A 27,484-nucleotide genomic window follows, 5' to 3' on the forward strand; every position below is an offset into this window, starting at 1 on the left:
AAATAATTTGATCTCAAAATTGATAAACCCAGAATCACGCTTTTTGGAGCTGGAGAGTGATTCACATACCTAGGGTGGTGGGAGGATGAGAGTGTGGAGCAGGAGAACAGGGCCTTGCCAGGCTTAGGAAATTCATCAAGTACCAGCATAAATCACAGTCCACCTCGGCCTGGGGGAGTTACGATAATTCTGTCTATGGATGAGCATATTAGTTTTAACCATTAGCATACTTAAAACTCAAGACAATGAAAATGACTTAAGAAAAAATATATATCCGAAGGGGCTGATGGAGTTAATCCTCCTTCAGAAACCTGGATTTTATTTTTCTTTTTAAAGCAAGATCATGCTCATCATATTGCAAAATAACTTATTCATCATAAGTACATATGTATTAGTAATTTATGGCTTACAAATATTGTCTCTGGGGCTCTTTTCTTATCGATAGTGCTGTGTAAATTGCCTTTATTAAGCCAAGTCCATGAGATGTTATCTTCTAATTCTGAGGTTAATGCAAGAACATGTAGGTTTGCCCCCTTGATCCTATTAAACAATATTTCCTTCTTTCTATCTCAAATTTTATTTTCTTTTCCTACATGAGTATCATCATTTCGGCATAGCCCACTTTTATATTTCATAAGAGTAAAAGAAGACTGTTTTAAACATTTTTTTTTAAGATTTTATTTATTTATTTGAGACAGAGAGAATGAGAGACAGAGAGCATGAGAGGGAGGAGGGTCCGAGGGAGAAGCAGACTCCCCGCCGAGCAGGGAGCCCGATGCGGGACTCGATCCCAGGACTCCAGGATCATGACCTGAGCCGAAGGCAGTCGCTTAACCGAATGAGCCACCCAGGTGCCCCGTTTTGTTTTTTAAGATTTTATTTATTTATTTGAGAGAGAGAGAATGAGAGACAGAGAGCGTGAGAGGGAGGAGGGTCAGAGGGAGAAGCAGACTCCCTGCCGAGCAGGGAGCCCGATGCGGGACTCCATCCAGGGACTCCAGGATCATGACCTGAGCCGAAGGCAGTCGCTTAACCAACTGAGCCACCCAGGCGCCCAAGAAGACTGTTTTTTTCAGATGAGAATAAGACACGAGTTTAGCACACTGTTCAATCTTGCATTGTTCCTGCTGTTCAAAGTGCGTGTGTGATATCTTGTCCCAAAGGACATGCAGTGGTTATCCAACGTGGTAGGTGTAATTTATCAGCCCCCCCTCCACCAAGTATTTGAAAAAACAATTCTATCCACAGTCCAATAAAATCCCTATTCATCACCAAGTGTGTATCCATCCCGCCAGTGACTGACCAAGCACAGGTGGTGCTCGCTAGGACTTAGAAATGAAATGCTTTCCCCAGAGCGAACAGCTTCTTACAAAAATATTCAGGGTACAGTGTGTTCCTGGCATGTAGCACCTGTTACCCACTCGTTTAAATGTCTCATGAAGGGGACAGAGAAAAAATAGTTTCTCCCTGTCTCTGGGAACATACATAAATTTAGCATATAATTCTTTTTTGGCCAAGGAAAAGTTTGAATTACCTTAAGAAAGGCCATAGGATATAATTTCTTGAAGATGCTCTTCACGTTATAATTTAATTACATAATAGGACTGAGAGGCAATGGTGGGCAGGAGAAAGAAGAGGAAAAAACAGAGACAAAAGAAATGAAAAATAAAATGGAAAGCAATGTTATAAATCCAGACATGAACTCGGGATGAAAAACAAAACTCATCAATTTATCCTTACTGCTATTATTTGCATTATGTCAAAGTGTTTGGTCCTCTGTCTCTATTTGATTATGAAACATGTACGATTCAGGCAACTGCTTTATAAATATTGAAAAACCACTCTCTATGTATGAAAATGCTATTGACCAACTTTCTTTAGGAGGTAAACTGAGTTTGTATTATTTTTCCTACATTTTGAGATAAACTCAGTCTAAATAGGCAATCTGAATGTTGTTTCCCATGAGACAACCAGTCTTGATCTCCTTAACATCATAAACAAAAATACATTGGTCTAACATTATTTTATTCGGCATCATCATGACATTGCTGAAAACATAGGAAAACGAGAATGACTTTGGAAACCAAGTCTTGGTTTCGGTTGTACCATACTCTTAAATGAGCGTTGCTTACTACAAAATGCACATCGAAGTGAATACTCTCAAAGTATGTGTGCATGGGTTGTGCATGTGGACACGAGTATGTGCGCTCACAGGGACATGCACACATACCCCACCACGTTCAGACAAAGCCATGGATGTTAAGCACCTGACCTCTTCGGCTGTTCATGACTGTACTGAAATGAAACACCTGTCTGCACGCTTTGGACTACTGTAACTTTTAGAGCACTGTTTATTAATAGCCACCCTGTGAGTAGTCCTCCAGCCTTGTGAGGCCACTTTCAGAATTGCAAACATACTCATAAGAAGGGAATTCAAGGTCAGCAGTCTGTGGTAAGCAAGTCCTATATTTATAAAGTCGCTAGAAATGGATAACTTATCATTCTTGCTCTCCATGTTTGCTGGGCTCAGGACCAGCCGCTATTTTCACAAAATCTTTTTTTAACGCAGAGATGAACATCTAACGTGCATCTGGGGCTCCAGCTCACCCTGAGGGTCTGCGACTTTAGTCATTGGCTAAGGACTAACACTTCGGAATCGGTCCTACCTTCTCTTCTGGCCAGGCTGGCTCACCTCAGCAGCAGGTGCAAAGTACAGAGCAGCATCCAGCCTCAGAACTCATCATTGTCCCTGCAGCTCTGTTCAGGAAGTAGGAGAATGGGAAGTGATTAGAAACATGTATCTTTGTTGTTGTATATTTGTATGTGTGTGTTTTCATGTTGCAATTTAGAAAAAAATGGGTTTTTTGGCTTTTCATCAAAATTGAGTGAGGGCTTCTGCTTAGTTTTGAACTCTGACCACCTCTTATAAGACGCCTTCAAATACAAAGATTCCTTGTTTTTGTTTTGTTTTGTTTTGTTTTGTTTTAAGCAATGGGGATTTTGCACAATGCTGAGTATGTAGTTATTGTATGATATGGGCAAACAAAAGACTCATGCGCAGAATTATGAACAAATCCAGAAAAAATCAATGATAAAAATAAAAACTATAGAAATCATAAAATGAATGTAGCCAGCCACAGGTGAAGCTCTTCCCAGAAATAAGTCAAATAAATAATGGGAATCTCTTTCATTTCATCCAGAAACCAGGTACTTTCTTGAGAGCTCATTAAAAGTACATAAATTTAAAATGTAACAAATATGGGGCACCTGGATGGCTGTTGGTTAAGCGTCTGCCTTCGGCTCAGGTCATGATCCCAGGGTCCTGGGATCGAGCCCCACGGCGGGCTCCCCACTCGGCGGGAAGCCTGCTACTCCCTCTCCCACTCTCCCTGCTTGTGTTCCCTCTCTAGCTGTCTCTCTCTCTCTGTGTCAAATAAATAAATAAAATCTTTAAAAAAAATTTTTTAAAAATTAAAAATAAAATGTAACAAGTATCTGACAAAGAATAATGAGGTAATAATAATAATAAATAAGCCATAGTACTATACATGATACAGAGTAGGCACTGAATGTTTGTTCCCTTCTCACCCAAATAATTATAAAATGTATTGTTTTGATGATAGATATCAGTAGTCTGCATGAAGAATAGAGAAAAAGGAAATCTTTCTGTGTCTTACCAGAACTATCCAATGGTGAAATTTGCCTATCTGCCCCATGTAAGCATACTGTTTATCTTGGCAGGCACTTACTTATAGGGGAACCTGGCATTAGTGCAGGATAATGTGATAACATTAACCAGAAAGATTATTTAACTTTCTCTACATTGACTCAATACCCACCAAATATTTAGACATTAGTTTTTTCTTGACTTTCCTAGTAGGACAAGTTTGCTTTTGGCAAACAATAGAAATATTCTAATTTACTTTACAATAATTTTGCCAAGTACCAAATAATAGTTATTCTGTTTATTTTTTTAATTAACATATAATGAATTATTTGTTTCAGGGGTACCGGTCTGTGATTCATCAGTGTTACATAATGCCCAGTGCTCATTACAACACAAACCTTCCCCAGTGTCCACCACCCAGTTATCACATCCCCCCACCATCCCTCCCCTCCAGCAGTCCTCAGTTTATTTCCTATGATTAAGAGTCTCTTATGGTTTGTCTCCCTCTCTGGTTCTGTCTTGTGTCTGTTTAAAAATAGATTTTGATAAGTTTTATAATAAAGAGAATGGATCCCTCAAAATTTGTGATTTTGAGTTGGCGGAATCAAGACATTTTCATCCCGTCTCCTCTCAAAATCCAACCCCCTAAAATCCATGAAAACAAAAACAAAAACTAAATAGATTAAAACAAGCAAATTGAGTATCTTTTTAAAAAATCAGTAGATATCTGTAACCCCAAGCCATCATGCTTGAAGACTGAAGTAAATAGAGGAATATCTTAGAGGAGTGGAAGGAATAAAATCTTGCATGTGGATTTACGAACACATTTGGCCCTAACAACCCCAGAAAGCCTTGGGAGTTGGAATTACCAAGAATAATTTGAAGCGATCGAGGAGAGTATTTGAAAAAACACCTAGGGAGCAATTAGCCCCACATCTCTGGTCCCCACTCCCTCTGAGTACCTTCAGATGACTAACCCCACTTCCAACATCCTGCAGCTTGGGGCACAGTAAGGTACAGCAAGGTACCATACTGTGGGAAAAGTGGAATTAAGCTAAAGTTTGGTTACTAAACTGTGGATCTGAGGCTTCCCTTTTCGCCAAATTCCAGAAAACTGGTAGCCATGTTAATTCCTGCTGGTAGGTGTAACAGAAAATATACTGTACTGCACAGCTTCCCAGAAAACCCCAGTAGGAATACAGGCGTTGGGGGTTTTACAACGTAGAAGCTGGCCAGTCAGTCATGGTAAACACAGAAGGTTCAGCAGTGCAGAAACACAGCCCACACCCACGGAACTTCCTATTCAATTTTTAGGGCCTTGATCTTAATTAGAAACAAAACCAAAGAACTGAAAGCTTCTAAAATTAAAATGAGAAAAGAATCAAAACAAATTCAGGGAGCAAAAAAACACTGTACTTAATATCCTTGGAGAGATAAGAGGAGTATTGAACCCGTGGAACAAAACCAACATGCATAAAAAGAAACATTCATGGAAAAAGGAATAGATATTACAGCATAAAAAGATAATCGCCTGAATAAAAATTCAACAAAAAAAAATGGAAGATCAAAAATACAAAGAGATAACCAGTAGGAGTGAAAAGATAAAAGAAAAATAATTAAGCAAAGAGGCCCAACATCTGACTAACAGGAGTTCCATAGAGAAAACCAGAAAATTCCCATCTCTGAAGGATGTAAGTCTCCATTTTGAAAAGATCTACTATCAAGTGCCCGAAGCTATACATGAAAAAGGGGAGGAATAAAGAAGAGACCCTCCAGAGTAAAAGGAGGGTACACACAAAATACCAGGGATAAAAATTGCTTTTTCTTTCTAAAAGCAACATAGAATGCTAGAGGATAGCAGCATGATGAATTTCAAATTTTTTTAAAGATTGATTTATTTATTTTAGAGAGAGAGAGATCACACACTCAAGTGGGGAGAGGGACAGAGGGTGAGAATTTTCAAGCAGACTCCCCGCTGAGCGAAGAGCCCCACTTGGGACTTGATCTCATGACCCTGAGATCATGACCTGAGCCAAAACCAAGAGTCAGATGCTTAACCCATTGAGCCACCCAGGCGTCCCTCAAATTTTTAATGTGTATGATATCTAATGTAGTAGTCTCCATCCAAACACACTATCACCCATATATAATATTAAAAATGACATAAGAAGGGGGCGGAGCAAGATGGCGGAGGAGTAGGAGACCTGGATTTCGTCTCCTCTCAGGAATTCAGCTGGATAGGGATCAAACCATTCTGAACACCTACAAACTCAACAGGAGATCGAAGAAGAGAAGAGCAACAACTCTCTCATCAGAAAAGCGACCACTTTCTGGAAGGTAGGACGTGCGGAGAAGTGAATCCGAAGCGATATTCGGAAGGATAGACGGCGGGGGAGGAGCCTCCATTGGCCGCTTCTGGCAAGTGATAGAGCCGCGAAGCACAGAATCGGAACTTTTACAAGTCTGTTCCGCCGAGGGACGTCCCTCTGGTGGCTAAGCGGGGGGTGGAAGCCTCCGGGACAGTGTGGTCTCAGGACCCTCGGGGTCACAGAAAGACCGGGGGTGCCTGAGTGTGGCAGAGCTCCCAGGTATCGGAGCGGGGAAGCCGGCTGCAGAGGCGGAGCCCAGGCGCGGGCTCTCAGCTCGGGGTGGCCATAAACCGTGATCCGCGGCACAGTCGGGCCCCTGCTCCTCCAGCAGGGACCCCACAAGCGGCAGATCCGGGGAGACTCACCTTCCTCCCCCGGGAGGAGCCGCGCGGGAGGGCACCGCAGGGATCTGCTGGGTTCGGAGACTCCACCCGGGGTCGGGTGCCAGAGATAGAGGCGCGGTCGCAGGCCGGGTGAGCACAGAGTGTAGCCGGAGACCGGGGAGACGGGAGTGACTGACGGCTTTTCTCTGGGGGCGCACTGAGGAGCGGGGCCCCGAGTTCTTGGCTCCTCCGGAGCGGAGATTGGGGGGCCGCCATTTTCACTCTCCGCCTCCAAAGCTGGACGGAAAGCTCGCTGGGAACAAAAGCCCCGGAGAGCAAACCCGAGCAGATTACTTAGCCGGAGGGGGCAAGGGCGGGGCAATTCCGCCCCCGGCAGAGACATTTGGAAACCACGGCAACAGGCCCCTCCCCAGAAGATCAGCGAGAACAGCCGGCCAAGACCAAGTTTACCGATCAATGAGAACGGCAGAACTCCAGCGCTAGGGGAATACTGCACATAGAATTCATGGCTTTTTTCCCATGATTCTTTAGTCTTTTAAAGTTAATTTTTTTAACTGTCTTTTTGTCTTACTATTTCTTTTTGAATTCTTCTTTTTCCCTTTTTCAACCAACATCTTATCAATCCCCTTTTTAAAAAAAAAAAATTTATTTTTCATTTTTAGAGTCATATTCTATCCCTTCATAGTAGTTACCCATATTTTTGGCTTATATACATAAGTTGTTCTCTCTTTAAAATTTTGAGATAGTTTCTTCTAACAGATTAAAATATACCCTAAATCTCTAGTATATGGTGCTTTCTATTCCCCTGCCTGATCACATCCTCTCCCTTTTTTTTTTCTCTTTTTCTTTTTTCTTTTTTTAAATCCTCTTCTTTCTTTTTTCAAACAACTTCTTATCAATTCCTTTTATAACATTTTTTATAATTTCCATTTTTACAGTCATATTCCATCCCTTCATCATATCAACCCTTATTTTTGTACATATATAAGTTTTTCTTTCTTTAAAATTTTGGGAGGCACTTTCTTCTAAAAGACCAAAATACACCCCAAATCTAGTGTGTGGCACTGATCTATATACCATATAGATCATATTTGATCATATTCTGGTTTTCCTTTTGTTGTTGTTGTTTCATTTTGTTTGTTTTTGTTTTTATCTTTATCTTTTTTTTTTTTCTTTTTCTTTTTTCTCTCTTTCCCTTTCTTATCCCACTGCTTTAGGTCTTTTCTGATTTGTTTAGAGTATATTTTCTGGGGACGTGGTTATTCTGCTAGCATTTTGTTCTCTCATTAATCTATTCTCCTCTGCACAAAATGACAAGACGGAAAAAATCACCGCAACAAAAAGAACAAGAGGTAGTACCGACTGCCAGGGACCTACTCAATACGGACATTAGTACGATGTCAGATCTAGAGTTCAGAATCATCACTTTAAAGATACTAGCTGGGCTTGAAAAAAATATGGAAGTTATTAGAGAAACGCTTTCTGGAGAAGTAAAAGAGCTAAAATGCAACCAAGTAGAAATCAAAAAGGCTATTAATGAGGTGCAATCAAAAATGGGGGCGCTAACTGCTAGAATAAATGAGGCAGAAGAGAGAATCAGTAATATAGAAGATGAAATGATGGAAAATAAAGAAGCTGAGAAAAAGAGAGATAAACAGCTACTGGATCACGAGGGCAGAATTCGAGAGATAAGCGATACCATAAGACGAAACAACATTAGAATAGTTGGGATCCCAGAAGAAGAAGAAAGAGAGAGAGGGCCAAAAGGTATAATGGAGCAAATTATAGCAGAGAACTTCCCTAATTTGGGGAAAGAAACAGGCATGAAAATCCAGGAAGCACAGAGAACCCCTCTCAAAATCAATAAAAATAGGTCAACTCCCCGACATCTAATAGTAAAACTTATGAGTCTCATAGACAAAGAGAAAATCCTGAAAGCAGCTCGGGAGAAGAGACATGTAACCTACAATGGTAGAAACATTAGATTGGCAACAGACCTATCCACAGAGACCTGGCAGGCCAGAAAGGACTGGCAGGATATATTCAGAGCACTAAATGAGAAAAATATGCAGCCAAGAATACTCTATCCAGCTAGGCTGTCATTGAAAATTGAAGGAGAGATAAAAAGCTTCCAGGACAAACAAAAACTAAAGGAATTTGCAAACACAAAACCAGCCCTACAAGAAATCTTGAAAGGGGTCCTCTAAGCAAAGAGAGACCCTAAAAGCAACATAGACCAGAAAGGAACACAGACAATATATGGTAACAGTCACCTTACAGGCAATACAATGGCACTAAATTCCTATCTTTCAATAGTTACCCTGAATGTAAATGGGCTAAACGCCCCAATCAAAAGACACAGGCTAACAGACTGGATTAAAAAACAAGACCCATCGATATGCTGTCTGCAAGAGACTCATTTTAGAACCAAAGACACCCCCAGATTGAAAGTGAAGGGGTGGAAAACCATTTACCATGCTAATGGACACCAAAAGAAAGCTGGGGTGGCAATCTTTATATCAGACAAATTAAATTTTAAACCAAAGACTGTAATAAGAGATGAGGAAGGACACTATATCATACTTAAAGGATCTATCCAATAAGAAGATCTAACAATTGTAAATATCTATGCCCCTAACATGGGAGCAGCCAATTACATAAGGCAATTAATAACAAAAGCAAAGAAACACATCGACAACAATACAATAATAGTGGGGGACTTTAACACCCCCCTCACTGAAATGGAAAGATCGTGTAAGCAAAAGATCAACAAGGAAATAAAGACTTTAAATGACATACTGAACCAAAAGGACTTCACAGACATATTCAGAACATTCCACCCCAAAGCAATGGAATACACATTCTTCTCTAGTGCCCATGGAACATTCTCCAGAATAGATCACATCCTAGGTCATAAATCAGGTCTCAACCAGTACCAAAAGATTGGGATCATTCCCTGCCTATTTTCAGACCACAATGCTTTGAAACTAGAACTCAATCACAAGAGGAAAATCGGAAAGAACTCAAATACATGGAGGCTAAGGAGCATCCTACTGAAGAATGAATGGGTCAACCAAGAAATTAAAGAAGAATTAAAAAAATACATGGAAACCAATGAAAATGAAAACACAACTGTTCAAAATCTTTGGGATGCAGCAAAGGCAGTCCTAAGAGGAAAGTATATAGCAATACAAGCCTTTCTCAAGAAACAAGAAAGGTCTCAAGTACACAACCTAACCCTACACCTAAAGGACCTGGAGAAAGAACAGCAAATAAAGCCTAAACCCAGCAGGAGAAGAGAAATCATAAAGATCAGAGCAGAAATCAATGAAATAGAAACCAAAAGAACAGTAGAACAGATCAACGAAACTAGGAGCTGGTTCTTTGAAAGAATTAACAAGATTGATAAACCCCTGGCCAGACTTAATCAAAAAGAGAAGAGAAATGACCCAAATCAACAAAATCATGAATGAAAGAGGAGAGATCACAACCAACACCAAAGAAATACAAACAATTATAAGAACCTATTATGAGCAACGCTATGCCAGCAAATTAGATAACCTGGAAAAGATGGATGCATTCCTAGAGATGTATCAACTACCAAAACTGAACCAGGATGAAATAGAAAACCTGAACAGACCTATAACCACCAAGGAAATTGAAGCAGTCATCAAAAATCTCCCAAAAAACAAAAGCCCAGGGCCAGATGGCTTCCCAGGGGAATTCTACCAAACATTTAAAGAAGAATTAATACCTATTCTTCTGAAACTGTTCCAAAAAATAGAAATGGAAGGAAAACTTCCAAACTCATTTTATGAGGCCAGCATTACCTTGATCCCAAAACCAGACAAAGACCCCATCAAAAAGGAGAATTACAGACCAATATCCCTGATGAACATGGATGCAAAAATTCTCACCAAAATACTAGCCAATAGGATCCAACAGTACATTAAAAGGATTATTCACCATGACCAAGTGGGATTTATCCCTGGGCTGCAAGGTTGGATAAACATCCGCAAATCAATCAATGTGATACAATACATTAACAAAAGAAAGAACAAGAATCATATGATCCTCTCAATAGATGCAGAAAAAGCTTTTGACAAAGTACAGCATCCTTTCTTGATCAAAACTCTTCAGAGTATAGGGATAGAGGGTACATACCTCAATATCAAAAAGCCATCTATGAAAAACCTACAGCAAATATTATTCTCAATGGGGAAAAACTGAGCTTTCCCCCTAAGGTCAGGAACGCGGCAAGGATGTCCACTATCACCACTGCTATTCAACATAGTATTGGAAGTCCTAGCCACAGCAATCAGACAACAAAAAGAAATCAAAGGCATCCAAATTGGCAAAGAAGAAGTCAAACTCTCACTCTTTGCAGATGATATGATACTTTATGTGGAAAACCCAAAAGACTCCACCCCAAAACTGCTAGAACTCATACAGGAATTCAGTAAAGTGGCAGGATATAAAATCAGTGCACAGAAGTCAGTGGCTTTCCTATACACCAACAACAAGACAGAAGAAAGAGAAATTAAGGAATCCATCCCATTTACAATTGCACCCAAAACCATAAGATACCTAGGAATAAATCTAACCAAAGACACAAAGGATCTATACTCAGAAAACTATAAAATACTCATGAAAGAAATTGAGGAAGACACAAAGAAATGGAAAAACGTTCCATGCTCATGGATTGGAAGAACAAATATTGTGAAGATGTCAATGCTACCTAGAGCAATCTACACATTCAATGCAATCCCCATCAAAATACCATCCACTTTTTTCAAAGAAATGGAACAAATAATCCTAAAATTTGTATGGAACCAGAAAAGACCCCGCATAGCCAGAGGAATATTGAAAAAGAAAAGCAAAGCCGGCGGCATCACAATTCCGGACTTCCAGCTCTATTACAAAGCTGTCATCATCAAGACGGCATGGTACTGGCACAAAAACAGACACATAGATCAATGGAACAGAATAGAGAGCCCAGAAATGGACCCTCAACTCTATGGTCAACTAATCTTCGACAAAGCAGGAAAGACTATCCAATGGAACAAAGACAGTCTCTTCAACAAATGGTGTTGGGAAAATTGGATAGCCACATGCAGAAGAATGAAACTGGACCATTTCCTTACACCACACACAAAAATAGACTCCAAATGGTTGAAAGACCTCAATGTGAGACAGGAGTCCATCAAAATCCTAAAGGAGAACACAGGCAGCAACCTCTTTGACCTCAGCCAAAGCAACTTCTTCCTAGAAACATCGCCAAAGGCAAGGGAAGCTAGGGCAAAAATGAACTATTGGGACTTCATCAAGATAAAAAGCTTTTGCAAAGCAAAGGAAACAGTCAACAAAACCAAAAGACAACCGACAGAATGGGAGAAGATATTTGCAAATGACATATCAGATAAAGGGCTAGTACCCAAAATCTATAAAGAACTCATCAAACTCAACACCCAAAGAACAAAGAATCCAATCAAGAAATGGGCAGAAGACATGAACAGACATTTTTCCAAAGAAGACATCCAAATGGCTAACAGACACATGAAAAAGTGCTCAATATCGCTCAGCATCAGGGAAATCCAAATCAAAACCTCAATGAGATACCACCTCACACCAGTCAGAATGGCTAAAATTAACAAGTCAGGAAATGACAGATGTTGGCGGGGATGCGGAGAACGGGGAACCCTCCTACACTGTTGGTGGGAATGCAAGCTGGTGCAGCCACTCTGGAAAACTGTATGGAGATTCCTCAAAAAGTTGAAAATAGAGCTACCATATGATCCAGCAATTGCACTACTGGGTATTTACCCCAAAGATACAAAAGTAGGGATCCGAAGGGGTACGTGCACCCCGATGTTTATAGCAGCAATGTCCACAATAGCCAAACTGTGGAAAGAGCCAAGATGTCCATCGACAGATGAATGGATAAAGAAGATGTGGTATATATATACAATGGAATATTATGCAGCCATCAAAAGGAATGAGATCTTGCCATTTGCAACGACGTGGATGGAACTGGAGGGTATTATGTTGAGTGAAATAAGTCAAAAAGAGAAAGACATGTATCATATGATCTCACTGATATGAGGAATTCTTAATCGCAGGAATCAAACTGAGGGTTGTTGGAGTGGGGGGTGGGGTGGGAGGGATGGGGTGACTGGGTGATAGACACTGGGGAGGGTATGTGCTCTGGTAAGCGCTGTGAATTGTGCAAGACTGTTGAATCTCAGATCTGTACCTCTGAAACAAATAATGCAATGTATGCTAAGAAAAAAAAAAGAAGAAGAAGAAGAAGGTAGCGGGAGGGGAAGAATGAAGCGGGGGAAATCAGAGGGGTAGACGAACCATGAGAGACGATGGACTCTGAAAAACAAAGGGGGTGGGAGGATGGGTTAGCCTGGTGGTGGGTATTGAGGGGGGCACATTCTGCATGGAGCACTGGGTGTTGTGCACAAACAATGAATAATGGAACACTTCATCTAAAACTAATGATGTAATGTATGGGGATTAACATAAGAATAAAAAAAAAATTTAAAAAAAAATGACATAAGGATTTTAAGAAACACTGTGTCTCAAAAAAATTCATCTTTCATACTCTGTTTCTCCAGAGGCTAATGGTAGAGTCCATCTATAACCAGGGATAAACAGAGAAGGTGGAAGACCCATAATCAGGAAACCAGTCCAGAATGGAGACATCAAAAATGGAGAGGAGTGAAAGGAATTCTCCAAAGACAGCAGAGTATCCAAGATGACAGCTGGGCAGAAGCCTGCTCACAGAGTAGAGCCATTCCAGACTGGACAGAAGAACCCAGGAGAGAAGTTTCCAGTGGAAATAAAGATGAAAAAGAAATTGATAGATTAACAGATTTGGCTACATGGGGATTTGAATGAGGCAATATTTTACATAGCTACTAGAAGGTATATGATGACTTAGCTATAATTTCAAGATAAACTAAGAAAACAGGAGAAAAAAAGTTATTAATTCCGGGGAAAAATTCTATAGGAATGCAGTATAAATACAGCATGCCACTTGGCTCAACAATGAATAGTGTTTGCATTAGTCACGCTAATGATGTGGCTTTACCACCAAACTGTGAGAGAGTTGGATAATGTTTAAAGTTAATAATCAGGGGCACCTAGGTGGCTCAGTTGGTTAAGCATCTGCCTTCGACTCCAGTCATGATCCCAGGGTCCTGGGATCAAGCCCGAGTTGGGCCCCCTGCTCTGCTGGGAGCCTGCTTCTCCCTCTGCCTCTGCTTCTCCCTCTCCCTCTGCTGCTCCTCCTGCTTCTGCTCACTTGCTCTCTTTCTCTCTCTCTGTCAAATAAATAAATAAAATCTTTAAAAAAAATAAAGTTACTAATCAAAATCAAGCAATATTGTATACTATTTAGAAAGAAAGATTTGAGTACCAGAAGAGCTAAGAAAGGTGGCATTTCTTATCTCCAAAGGAAGATCTCTGTGGTGAATAAGCTCGTGGTTAGGGGAAAGACAGACGCTGCTATAAGCTTTTCAGCAATAGTTTACTTTGAAAACATAGAATCAAATTAAAATTACATTTTTAAAAAAAGGTTATGGCCCCAGCAAAACCAACTAATAAAAACTGATTTCGAAACACGCAGTCAAGACACAGACTCTGAGCCCCACCAAAATACAGATGCTACAGGTGCACCAAAATATAGAAGTATACCTGGAAACAGCCCATTAGCGCCTCCTCCATTTATCTGGAATTTGTCGTTGTTGTTATGCATTCACCATATCACTGAAGGTGAGGTAGGGAATGAACTAGAAAATGTCCTTGCCCTCATGCAGTGTATATCTCGTCTAGAAGAGATTAGATATAAAACATCAGTTCTAATTCAAGGAGGGAAAGGGAGAGAGAGTTCTTGAAGGAATCCAAGGGCCTGATGGAACAAAGGAGCTTGGATGCAAAACACTTTCAAGTTCCAAATAATCCCTTCATGTTGAACATGTTTTAAAAATGAGTCATATAGAAATATCCAAGTTTTTGGAGAAAAGTTGTATGTTTTTAAATATACCATATCAATTCCATGGTAACTGCACTGGGGAAGGAAAGAACGCATGCTGTTTCTGAAAAATTGGACATGAAGTTCAAACACTTTTGTGTCAAACACTGTGGGACAACTTTTCCTCAACCTTAGCCCTAACCGTAATTGCATTCTCTTTTGGGAGAAAAAAGAGAACCACCAAAAGTCCTAATGTGTCAACTGAGGAAGGCTGTTATTTTTCAAAACCCATGCCAAAGTTATATTTAACACCGCATCCTATTATATTAACAAAATGAATTGAAATTCACTGTGCACACCCATGAACAGAGTACTTCTGTTCCCAAGTTCTCTATCTGCTGAAAGCATCTGAGCTTTAATCAACACTAGCATCTTACATTACCTTTCACTTGTGTACATAATGCAACCATGGTGGTATGGCAAAACTGTTCCTGCAGAATTTTCATTTCACTTTTTATTCATTTATTGAACAGTTATGGACTACCACAATGTATCAGGCACTGTTCATAGGCTGGAGATATATGATAACCAGTACAAAACTCACATTCAAAGATGAAGAAATAAAGAATCCACAAATCAGTAAGTGAATATCCTCAAAATCTTCAAACAGAGATAACTGCTATAAATAAAATACAACACAGAGAATGAAGGTGCTGATTTAAATGGAGTGGGTCAAGAATATACTCAGAGCAGTGGATAACCCATAGCATCCCTTGGCCTGGTAACATGTCTGACAGGTTCCTTGCCCTTGGCCAGAGAATTTCCTTTTTTTTTTTCTAATCACCCAGTAAGCAGTTTTGTTTTTTTTTTAAGATTTTATTTATTTATTTGAGAGAGAATGAGATAGAGAGAGAGAGCATGAGAGGGGGGAGGGTCAATGGGAGAAGCAGACTCCCTGCTGAGCAAGGAGCCCGACGCGGGACTCGATCCTGGGACTCCAGGATCATGACCTGAGCCGAAGGCAGTCGCTTAACCAACTGAGCCACCCAGGCACCCACCTAGTAAGCAGTTTGACGAATTATCATCTTATTCCCATGTCCAACATCCAAAGCATTTCTTGGCCTGTTCTCTGGACTTTCTCCTCTGAGAATGTGAATAGCTGACTCTCCATTTGCTTTCATCTAGACCTTATTTTTCCATATTCTTTACCGAGACGGCAACCTCCTGATTCTTGACCCAGCTCACAAGTGATAGGATTCTTGCAAAATCCCTTTTGGAACTCAGTTCCTTTTGGGCTGGAATTCTATCTCTGTATGGCTACGAACAACTGCACTCTGAATGGGGGTCTGATAGTTTTCTCACTGCCGAGTGGATGGGAGGGTTTTTCTTTGTTGTTGTTGTTGTTGTTTGTTTTGTTTGTTTTTGACTGCTTTCCTTTGCTGGTTCTGAATACTCTTCAAACTTCCCATGTGGTATTCAGCCCTTTCTAGCATACAGCGTGATAGGACTTCAAGTCTTCTTGGACTTCCAATCCTCAAGGGACTTGAAAGCATTTGAAAATCCATTTTACTAGCAAAATGAATTTTACTTTATTCTTGTGGGTTTTCACATAGTTATGCTAAGTTTAATTAAAAGCGAAGAAATCCTAAAGAATGAGTTGTGCCAGTTAATTTTATGTCTTTATACAAATACCATAACCTAAGAAGTAGCTGGTTTCTACAATGTGAGAAAATGGGAGCTCAGTGTAAATAATTTTTGACATAAACGATGCTAAATGAAAAAGGCAGTTCAGAACTTTATAAGCTACTGCCACAAATACAGCCCGCTACAAATGCTCAGGCAGGGGCTGAGTGCCACTCCCAGGCATGTCGTCCACTAATGGGCTTCCGAACCCCAAATTCTTCTCTGTGCTCCCACAAGGAACATAGTCGTGATCTCATTTAGGTCTCCCTGTTGTGTCTTTGCCACAAAGTATAATCTTTTCCTGTCTTTTCAAAATGCAAGCTACACACCTTCTTTTTACAAGTGGATCCCGGGTCTGAAATGTTATCTCCTGCTGTGTTGAACATCTGTTCAGAGTCTTCCTACTTATTTTTCTTTCCTCACTTGCTTTCCCACTGGTTATTTCCCACACCAAAATCCTTGACAAAATGGTGTTAGCAAGGTTAGTTTGCATACTTCCCTGGACCCCCGTCTTTTACATTTAGTAATATCCCACAGCACAGAGAATAATAGCATTCTCTTTTTTTAAGATTGATTTAATTTTTGAGGCGGGGAGGGGTTGAGAGAGAGAGAATCTCAAGCAGACTCCCTGCTGAGAGCGGAGCCTGCTACGGAGCTCCATTTCACGCCCCTGAGATCATGACCGGAGCCCAAATCAGGGGCGAGAAGCTTAACCAACTGAGCCACCCAGGTGCCCCAGAATAATGGCATTCTATGCATATTATGATTCAACAATTTGTTGAAAGAAGACATGGAAGGATGGATGCCTCCTTTTTGTAACTCCCATACGTGACATTCAACAGAAGTGACCCTGCCTCTATTAAATAAAATGTTTGGACTCCATCACCTTATATATTTGCTGCTTAACAGAAGGGGGTTTAAAAGGGACTAGATTAAGTCTGGTTATCCATAAGAATTGGATAAAGGGAAACAAAATAAGTGGGAAACAAGGTATTCTAAACAAAGATATATTGAACAAAGAAAAATTGGACTGACTTTACACCACAAGAATATACCAAAAAGGGCTTTAAGCCAAGTGATTCGAAGTACAAGAATGGAAAAGGATGATAGGAGTCTTTTGAAAAAGGCAAAACAAAACCAAAGCCATCAAAACATTGTTCAGTGTTAAGGTAAGTCAGGTACATGGTCACAGTCCAGGGAAAACCTAGAAATCATCGAAGGTGTTATTAATTAGGAACAGATAATCTTCTTTACAAAACAAAATTCCTAAAATAGAAAATGCTCACAATTGACATTATCTTCTCATTTGAGATGTCAAAAACTCAAAGCAGCTATACCCTTTATAATGTCTAAGAGGAAGGGAGACTTCCAACAGCCCCCTTTGGCCCATCTGCAAAGAAGGATATGGAGAATCTTCCCTTGATTTAAACTTTCCTTTACATTCATGAACGTAAAATGTAGAATTATGTTCGATGTAAATATTATCAGGTAAACCAGATCAGCCTTTTATTCCTAATTTTTGCCTAAACATGTTTTAACAAATGCTCATCATTTAAAAAAAATATATTTTTAGAATGCATTTACATACTAAATATCCAGATCTGACCATGAAGTGCCAAGCAGAAATTCCAAAGGTACTCCTGGGCACCCTTTCTTTACTTGACAATGGATATACTGTGTTGGGGTTCCACATTCACTCCAGCAGGAAAGGCTGCACTTTAAACCCCAATTTCCATGAGTGGATCCCCCCCACTGAGCAGATGTCACAACTTTCCATCAGTTTTTAGGTCTCCGGGAGCTAAGCTGTAACAGCCGGCAATTACCCTGCTAGTGGCTGAGTCCAAAATGCTTAGTCCTCCACCTGAAGGGAAATTTGCATATATCAGAAACTTGCCAAAACATCACTGATTATTCCAGCCATGGGCTTTGATGAATTTCCTACCAAGGCAACCCACAATACCTCCCATCAGGCCGGGATAGGTGTCCCTTGATCCTATTCTAGAGCTCCTCGGACACAAAGAGAAGCTGAGTGACAAGAATTGCAAAGTACATGACAGTCCTTGGCCACTGGGAGACAGAAGCTGATGGGTTAGTATTTCCCTTTTTTCCCCTTTGAGCGGATGATCCCGAGACATGTGTCATGTGGATTCTCAGGCCATTCCATAGTATTGAGCAACTCAGCAGTCACAGCCCTAGCTAACTGGATAACTCATCTTGGGTCATTTTTCCTGCCATATATTTCTCTGCCTGTCCCTTGTTCCTGCCCCCAGGGATTCAGACTCTCAAATATGCTATTTAAACATAAGTATTTGGTGGTTGGAACTAGAAGGTATTATGCTGAGAAAAATAAGTCAATCAGAGAAAGACAAGTGTCATAGGATCTCACTCATACGTGGAATTGAAGAAACAAAACAGGATCATAGGGGAAGAAAGGAAAAAATAAAACGAGATGAAATCAGAGAGGGAAACAAACCATAAGAGAGTCTTACTCACAGGAAACAAACTGAGGGTTGCTGGAAGGGAGGGGGGGGAGGGATGAAGTAACTGGGTGATGGACATTAAGGAGGGCACGTGATGTAATGAGCACTGGGTGTTACATGCAACTGATGAATCACAGGCCTGTACCTCTGAAACCAATAGTACATTATATGATAATTAATTGAATTTAAGTTAAAAAATAAAATAAGCGTAAGTATTTGATGCTTTCAGGGGAACCCAGGTTGATGGGGCCATTCTCTGCTTACACTGTAAGAAGTGGTGTAACAGGACATGAGCTACTGGGAGTCACCACATGCTTCTCTGTGGAATGGGGAGAGAAGATGTACACCACTCCTTGTCAATCTTTGGCTTGTAAGTTTCCCAAGTAAACCCATATTGTGTGTGGTTGTATCATTTGCCCTTACCTTCCTCACATCTTTGCCACATGGACGGTTACAGAAAAACTCCAAGTAATCATTTCTGTGTTTTCCAAGGCTTTTAACAAAAGTCATATAGTTCTCCAGAAAGGTGTGCAGATAAAAAGGGACAAGGGTGAATACGTGCATGTATTTGTAGACTTGTCTCGGGGTCGGTTGGTACGAAAATGACTTTTAATTTCAACAATTAGTAAGTTGAACTGTTAAAGTAACTTGAAAGGGCACGCTCATTATGACACCTGGAAACGTCTAGAAACCATGCATTACTATCTCTTGTGTCTTCAGCACACTTCACAATTATCATTAACCTACCAAATGAGATAATAGATACAGTCCGTAGCACAATGTGAAGCCCATGATAAGTCTTTGTTAAGTTTTGTTTTCCTTCCCCTACTACCACAATAATTTACGTTTCCTTTCTCCAGCTCTGTGGAAACGAACTGAAAAATAGAACTTCCCAAATAGGACATATGTTCAGAAGTTTGCATTACACTTTTGGAAGTGTGATTAATGTCAGTGAGCTTCTCCAGAAACCTGTATTGATGTCATTTTAATATTTGAAATGGTTCACTGGCAAACATAAACAGCACCAATAGGTAGATTCTGTGTTTTGTTACCTGGAAAATGGATGGAGAACTAGGTCCTAACTGATTTTCTTTGTTCTTCTGCTCTAGGTTCTTAAAATTCAGGTAGCACATCAGAAAACATGAAACTTGGAAGGTCCCTATGATAGTCTGATCATCTTTCAGGACCACGAATGCCTTGGGCTGAAAATTCCTTAGAAACTGCCTGTCACTTCTTTTTTTTTTTTTTTTTTTAAAGATTTTATTTATTTGACAGAGAGAGACCGACGAGAGAGGGAACACAAGTAGGGGGGGTGGGAGAGGGAGAAGCAGGCTCCCCACAGAGCAGGGAGCCGGATGTGGAGCTCGATCCCAGGACCCTGGGATCATGACCTGAGCCAAAGGCAGACGCTTAACAACTGAGCCACCCAGGCGCCCCTGCCTGTCGCTTCTTTCCTCCAACTTCTCACTCATCACTCAGAACTACCTTTCTCTGCCAAAATCTGCCAAGAGCTGGAGATGATTAAAACTTGATGGTGCATGAATTTATTTCCTCTTTGGCCTTTCCTTTCCTAGAGCCTTTGTTTGCTCCCACGTAGATGATCTTTTTCCATTGTCATTTGTGTGTGACCACACGTGACATTTCGTTTTTGCTTGTAACAATGTTGATTCTCCCCTATGCCCTCTGGAATATACTAGACTACAGAGAAGTCTTCTTGTAATTTCTACTTAGACCATCATTTCAAATCTATGATAATATCCACTGGTTTACACCCTGCATTCCTTTATGATCAATTGAAGCTTGAATAAGGGTCTTTAGGAAGCTCATTGGTCCTCCAATCTTACCCATGAGAAGAACATGGCTTATCTCCTTCACTGTGCAAATTATTCTTTCATAGTTATAGCTATAGTTCTTTGATGGAAAATACTGGGATTATTTCAAATGATGTTATTAAGGGGTGCCTGGGTGGCTCAGTTGGCTAAGCATCTTCCTTCGGCTCAGGTCATGGTCCCAGGGTCCTGGGATCGAGCCCCATGTCATGTTCCCTGATCAGCGGAGAGTCTGCTTCTCCTTCTGTCCCTCCTCCTTGCTCGTACTCTTTCTCTCTCTCAAATAAATAAATAAAATCTTTAAAATAAATAAAATAAAATGATGTTATTCAGAATATGTTCAGTTCCGAAGTCAAAATATTCACAGTGAGCAGATGGTAACCACACTTACCGTGATGAGCATTTTGTAATAAAATTGTCAAATCACTATGTTGTACACCTGAAACTAATATAATATTACATGCTGACTATACTTCAAGTAAAAAAAAAAAAAATATTCACAGTGAGGTTTGGTTTCTGTTCCATAATAATGAACATTATTGCAATACATGACCAGAATAAAACCTCGGCATTGTGTGTACTCCCTAAAGCCATATTCTTTAGAAAGTCTTTGGAGGGGCACCTGGGTGGCTCAGTCGTTAAGCGTCTGCCTTGGGCTCAGGTCATGATCTCAGGGTCCTGGGATCGAGCCCCGCATCGGGCTCCTCGCTCCGCGGGAAGCCTGCTTCTCCCTCTCACACTCCCCTTGCTTGTGTTCCCTCTCTCGCTGTTTCTCTCTCTGTCAAATAAATAAATAAAATCTTTAAAAAAAAAAAAAGAAAGTCTTTGGAATACAACAGAATATTACTTTCAATAAATCAGCCTATTCTTTCCAGGTATATTAATATTTGCTGCTTGTTATATTTATTTTTCTGATGATATGTTTCACTATCTGTATTTCCCTATGAATTATGTTATCTAAGAGAAGGAAATACACCTTACACATTTAAATATTTATAGCTTTGAGTGTATACCACAGCCTTTTAAATGAATTATTGATTTGATGAATTTGGTTTGGTCTTAGTGACACAACTTGGAATGTTAATACAAAATGGAACAGTTTCCCAAACCGAATTTTTGGAAGATCATGTATATCCTGAAAGTTGGATATAATCAACTTCATTAATTCTCAGATTACTATCCCTACTAATCAGTAGTTCATACATAAAATAACATCATGTACAAAAAGCACAGATTCTTCTATCTCAATGAGTACTTTTCAAAATATATCCTAGGAAGAGAATCATTTAGGGGTGATGGTTAAAAATCAGTGCAGATTACTTGGCCCCATTCCAGACACTGTAATCAGAATCCCTAGGGCTAGCAGCCAGGAATTTTCATTTTTAATAAGCTCCCTGGTTGGTTCTTCAAGATACTAAAGTATGAGAACCACTCATCTAAAAGCTTACATAAAACAAGTTTAAAACTCTGCTTTGACGGTAGCAAGCTGTCACTTTGTTTTCCACACTGAATCTTTACACTGAGGTACTTTACAAGATGAGAATCAGCACTTTTTTTTTTTTTGCCGAGCAAGACTCCCCGTTTGCTAAAGTAAATAATAGCAAAATTAAGAATGAGCTATAAATTGTACTAAATGCTGATAACTTGAAATCTCCAAAATGGAATAAATTACTGACTATTGCACTTTAAATGGACATTAAGAGTGTTCCAAATTACCAAATGTTTTGCCATTTTGATAAATAGGTTTTAATTTTTTATCAGACTATATTTAAGTAGCATGCGCCAGACAGTTCCATTAGGCATCCTCAATGGCATTTATTTTCCTTAATGTATAGACTGTATAAACTAAAGATAGTTGATAAGGAAAGCCTGCTGCCCTCCTCCAATGCACTGCTAGGAATAGTGCCCCCTGGGCTTAGGGCTATGTTCACACTATGAACCCTAGGAAAAAATACGAAAGTGCAAGGGAAGCATAAGTTAGAGCATCGTTATTCTTTGATTTGATTTTGCAAACATTACTCATGAATACAAAGAAAAAAATAAAAATTGCACCTGGGAAATCAAAACAATTTGATAAGGCAGGCAAAGAGGTTTCTTCCACTTCATGCGAAAGGAAGGAAGAGAACATATAATAAAGGCAGTCACGTCCTGAGAATCTAAGAGAAGCATAATTAATTCCTTGGCACCATGAGATAGACTCTCCCTGCATGTGGTTCATTGCCAGTAAAGGACATGCCTGGAACCTCTGGCCAAGAAGAATTACAGGCATTTGCTGTTACTTTAAAATATTCATGTTTCAGCTACAACACCACACATTTTCAATTGACAGCTATGAAAAAAAAAACACAACTTTTTTTCTCCCTTTTCTGGCATAGGAACCCTACGCAATTAACTCTTTCACTTAACGACACTGATCGTTCCCATTACAAATATGGATTTAGGGCACTCCGTATCTTGGAATCAACATATTACATGAGTTTATCATCTTATTTTAACCCACATGTGATGATTTACTTATCTATTTTAGAGGAGAGAGTGAGCGAGCTGGGGGGAAAGGCAGAGGGAGAGGAAGAGGGAGAAATCTCGAGCAGACTCTGCACCAGGCACAGAGCCCACGTGGGGCTCGATCTCACACCCCTGAGACATGACCTGAGCCGAAATCAAGAGTTGGAGGCTTAACCCACTGAGCCACCCAGGTGCCCCATTTTACCCACATTTGGAGAGTGAATTTTCCCACTTAGATCGGATTGATGCAAATTAATGCATTTTGACTGAAAACTGAACTCTGATGTTGAAAACCATGGCACGGGTGAAAGGAACAGCCCAACCAGGCTCGCTCCCTGCAAAGCTGAAAAGCAAAAATGCACAAAAGCCAGTGGTCAAAACTTTGAAGGCTTAAGAGACTTGAAAAACAAACCTGCTGACAATGAGATCCTAAAAACAAAGAATGTCATCCGGATGCAAATTAAAGATGACAATATAGAATTTATACAACCTAAGCAAAAACCATACTTGAATTTGTTCTTCTTTCATTTTTCTTCCTATTGAAAGGAATTTCCTTCCTCTTTTGCATAAAAACGGGAATAGTTTTAATTTCACAAGAGCCAGATTTAATGCACCTCCAAGACTCAGCATTAAGGGGCGCCTGGGTGGCTCAGTTGGTTAAGCAACTGCCTTCGGCTCAGGTCATGATCCTAGAGTCCCGGGATCGAGTCCCGCATCGGGCTCCCTGCTCAGCGGGGAATCTGCTTCTCCCTCTGATCCTCCCCCTCTCATGCTCTCCATCTCCCATTCTCTCTCTCAGATAAATAAATAAAAAATCTAAAAAAAAAAAAAAAGACTCAGCATTAAGGAAGAAAAGGAAAAAGTTATGTCATGTGAGATTTGTTAGGTTACTAGTTCATCACTATTGATACCAGGTGCTTTGGGTATCAAGACTCAAAAAGCAAAAATCACTGTTTGCTGCATGAACTATATATTTGCAGAGTGGGCCTGTAACTGGCAACATTGTCTCTGAAGTAATCATATAAGGATAATAGTCCATTATTATTTTTAATAAAGCTCTCCATCTCGTTCTCTGAATTTGTTCCCTTTATCCCAAAGTTCAGGTGGATCACTTGGGACCTTTTAACTACAGGCCCCTCCCCACTACCACCCAATGTAACCATATAAAACAACCCAACAGCAGATATACAACCATTTTTTGTTAATGTCTCAAAAGCCAGTACAGTGCCTTCCATATTGGCAGGTGCTTGCCATATGCAGGTTAAAAGGAAATTAAGTATCTCCTTTCTGCAGAAATCTGCCACATTAAATGATTAAAATATCTACAATCCACTCTACCTGTAGAACAGATCCTTTGTCAGCCTAGTTTATAACATTCTATTAGACCCTTAACAAAACTTGTTTTTATTATGGATGTTTTTGTCACTAAAGGATACTTAATGGTATTCTCCTTTGTCAAAAATACAGGTGTGACTATTCAGGAAATGTTGCATTTGTTTTCTGAATTTACATGGTTATTACTTCCTTTCAATAAAGCACACATGATTTAAATTCAAAATGTGGTGTTAGCCACTTAGGGTAAACAACTCAATAATAATAATCAACTTAGAATTTCAATAGAACTTGAACGTTCTCAAGGCTTCACGTGGATTACCTTCTCTGATGCTCCTAATGGCCACTTATAATATATACAACATCATCTCCATTTAAAGAGGAAATCAAATATTCTAGTGGACTATACCATAATATACACTAATTTATCTGTGCAAAATGAAAGGGAAATTTACACTTTAAAAATTATTATCTGAATTCACCTCTATTTTAACTAAATGTGACGCTCCATTCTTCACAAGAACTATATGTTTGCTATGTTTTGTTTTAAGAGAGGAGGTCTCTACCTCAAACATTCAGAAATGGTGGGGTTAGTCTATGTGTGTACTTTTTTCTTCATTACTTGCAAATAATTGGCTAAATTAATTTTTGAATGCAGGTAGAATAATACAAAACTCTTATTCATAAGATTTCTGGTAATGGGTAGCCCATGCTTTCTCCTATGGAAGATCACAAACACTGGGAATCAAAGACATATTTTCTAAGGGAGGAGGGGATGGGTAGAGTTCTGTGTTTGTTTGTTTGTTTTCCAAATTTTTATTTAAATTTCAGTTAGTTAACGTACAGTATAATATTAGTTTCAGGTGTAGAATTTAGTGCTTCATCACTTAACATACAGCACCCGGTGCTCATCACAAGTGCCCTCCTTAATCCCCATCACCCATTTAACCCATCCCCCTGCCCACCTCCACTCCAGCAACCCCCAGTTTGTTCCCTATAGTTAAGAGCCTGTTTCTTGGTTTGCCTCTCTTTTTCCCCTGCTATGTTCATTTGTTTGGTTTCTTAAATTCCACAGATAAGTGAATTCATATGGTATTTGTCTTTGATGGACTTACTTTGCTTAGCATAATATTGTCTAGCTCCATCCACATCGTTGCAAATGGCAAGATTTCATTCTTTTTTTATGGCTGAGTAATATCCCGTTTTATATCTATCTATCCATCTATCTATACCATATATACCACATCTTTTTTATCCATTCATCAGTCGATGGACATTTGAGCTCTTTTCATTCTGGAAAACAGTATGGAGTTTCATCAAAAAGTTAAAAATAGGACTAACCCTATGATCCAGCAATTGCACTACTAGGTATTTACCCAAGGATACAAAAGTACTGATTCAAAGGGACACATGCGCCTTGATGTTTATAGCAGCATTATCAACAGTAGCCAAATTATGAAGTTTTTAATTTCAGATTTTCATTTCAAAGGCTTTTTTAAGATTTTAAAAAAATCTTAACAGATCCTTTGTCAGCCTAGTTTATAACATTCTATTAGACCCTTATATTTATTATGGATGTTTTTGTCACTGTTTTGTCTGCTGAACAGCGAGCCAGACACGGGGTTCAATCCCAGGACCCAGACATCATGACCTGAGCTGAAGGCAGACACTTAACTGACTGAGCCACCCAGGCTCCCCTCAACAGTTATCTTTCAAAATCATTTTATAGGTTATAAACACATGTAACTCCTTTGAAGGAAGAGTTTACATTTAAAGCTTCTGTTTTAGTCAGCTCAGCTGCCATAACAAAATACCATAAACCTGGTGTCTTAAACAACAGAAACTGATTTTCTCAGTTCTGGAAGCTAGAGGTCCAAGAGTAAGATGCTGGCCTATTGGATTTCTTCACTTGCACATGACCACGTTCTCCCCATCTTCCCATGGCCTTCTCTCGGCGTATGTACACAGAGAGAGAGCTCTCTGGTTTCTTCTTCTAAGGATACTAATCCTAGGGTGCCTGGGTGGCTCAGTTGGTTAAGTGACTGCCTTTGGCTCAGGTCATGATCCTGGAGTCCTTGGATTAAGTCCCACATCAGGCTCCCTGATCAGAGGGGAGTCTGCTTCTCCCTTTGACTCTCCCCCTCTCATTCTCTCTCTCTCTCATTCTCTCTCTCAAATAAATAAATAAAATCTTTAAAAAAAAAGGATATTAATCCTATCAGATGAGGGCCCCACCCTTATGACCACATTTAGCCTTATTTATTTCCTTAGAGGCCCCATCTCCAAATACAGTGGGGGTTGGAGCTTCAGTATATGAATTTGGTGGATGACACAAACATTCAGTCCATAACATCTTCTTCATAGAATGTGACTTTAGGTTTGGAAGTCATTATTTTTCAAAATGAGGAGTTTCACACAATTTTTTTTCTCTAATAAACTTTTGTATATTATTTAAACTTGATAAAAATTGGATTATTAAATTGATGCTCTCAGGGTACAAACTATAGCATGGTATCTAAGAGTATGGGTACTGAGAGTCTGCCTATCTGGTTTTAAGTCCTAGCTCCATCCTCTCCCATGTGTTGTGGGCAATTTACCTAGTTATCTCATCTCAGTATTCTCATCTATAAAATAAAAATAATAGAAATAATCTATACTAAGGTCATGGTAAGAATTAAATGGAATCATCCTCAAGAGTATTTAGCAAAGTGACTTGGCATATCATAAGCACATAATGCTTATTAATCATTATTCTTATCAAAGTGATGCTAACATTTACCCTAAAAGCACAACACCAGGTTTGCAAGACATATGCATGGTCACCTTGATTGGCCAAAATGTCATTTTTACTTTCCCTAACTCACAAGTTCACTCTCCATTGGAAATTATTCTCCATCAATTCCATTTATAGGCTGGTTCTCTTAAATAATGACTCCTCTTGGTAAATGAAGTTATTCCTTGTCTATCCATAATAACATTATGTCCCTAAATATTCTTTCCTTTTGATAGCTGGCTTTTCAAATATATCCACATCAAGGATGATTGCACATATTCCAAGAGCTTATGAAATGACTTGAAAATTTCCCAGTCTATGACTAAGTGGCAAAAGTAGGCTGTGACCCATGAAAACCCCCTGGCTTTGGCATCATGTGAAGTAGCATTACTATTTGGGGGTCTTAGGGCAACGCTATAGGCATTCAGTAAGAACATTCCAAACACTAGCTACTTTAAAAGATCACTCAGCAAGGGGCACCTGGGTGGCTTAGTTGGTTAAGTATCTTACTCTTGATCTCA

At 39.7% G+C, this 27,484-nt stretch overlaps 1 long non-coding RNA gene across 1 annotated transcript; it reads right to left on the minus strand.

Annotated features, from left to right (window-relative positions):
• Positions 1 to 1,731: 1,731 nt before the first annotated feature.
• Positions 1,732 to 27,484, minus strand: LOC118017405. The gene is made up of 3 exons (XR_004681143.1): positions 27,474 to 27,484; positions 14,085 to 14,218; positions 1,732 to 2,757 (listed from the first exon to the last, which is right to left on the minus strand). It is a non-coding gene; the product is annotated as an uncharacterized LOC118017405 (long non-coding RNA).

Source organism: Mirounga leonina, unplaced genomic scaffold (genome assembly GCF_011800145.1).
Source record: "Mirounga leonina isolate KUSES-001 unplaced genomic scaffold, KU_Mleo_1.0 Mir_169, whole genome shotgun sequence".
In the NCBI taxonomy this organism is placed as follows: Eukaryota; Metazoa; Chordata; class Mammalia; order Carnivora; family Phocidae; genus Mirounga; species Mirounga leonina.